This window comes from Convolutriloba macropyga, chromosome 7 (genome assembly GCF_964194025.1).
Source record: "Convolutriloba macropyga chromosome 7, txConMacr16.3, whole genome shotgun sequence".
Lineage (NCBI taxonomy): Eukaryota > Metazoa > Xenacoelomorpha > Acoela > Convolutidae > Convolutriloba > Convolutriloba macropyga.
Window position 1 is genome coordinate 12,655,922 of NC_134474.1, and position 699 is coordinate 12,656,620.

Genomic DNA, 699 nt, shown 5'->3' on the forward strand with positions numbered 1-699 from the left:
TCAATGGCAAATACAATTTTCTTCGAGCCAATTATTCTTAATATTCACAATTGAGGTTAGAGGTGTAATTTTGTATAGAAAATAATGGCAATAACAAAATTGGATTTCGAAATGTTTATACAGTCTTGTCCACTCTGCACTGTTTTTTTTGAGAAAGCTTGGTCAGCAGATACTAGATCTAGTAACTGTTGTCTGATGCAACCATAACTCTTCTCAGAAATTTTGCGGTTACCCATGACTTAAGTGCTTAATGTACCGATAGTACAAAGGATGAGTTAGATCTGCATGAAAAAAAAATTAATTGGTGATTAATTTCAGCTAAATTCCTCGCAATGGAAAGGCTGCTAATATACATGTCAGAACTTCATGAACTACATGAACAGCATTTCTGAAGACCAAAATTGCTCTCGCAATTTTTAAAATATTATCGTAGTTATTTGTGGGCAATGGTTACGTTAATACGAGTGACAATGTTTACGCTTTTTTGTAGCTGTTGTCCGCAGTTACTTTTTTTCAGAGCAGAGAACAGTTTCGTAAAATAAAAATGAATGGCAAAATTTTGTCAAGGTTGTTCAAGGCCGTTTAAAACTCCGAAGTGCAAAATATATTGTTTGCAATATAATGATAAAACCATAAAGCGACATTGATGACAATACTCTTCTTTTCAGAATCGTCAACCTCTTTCGGTTCGACACACTT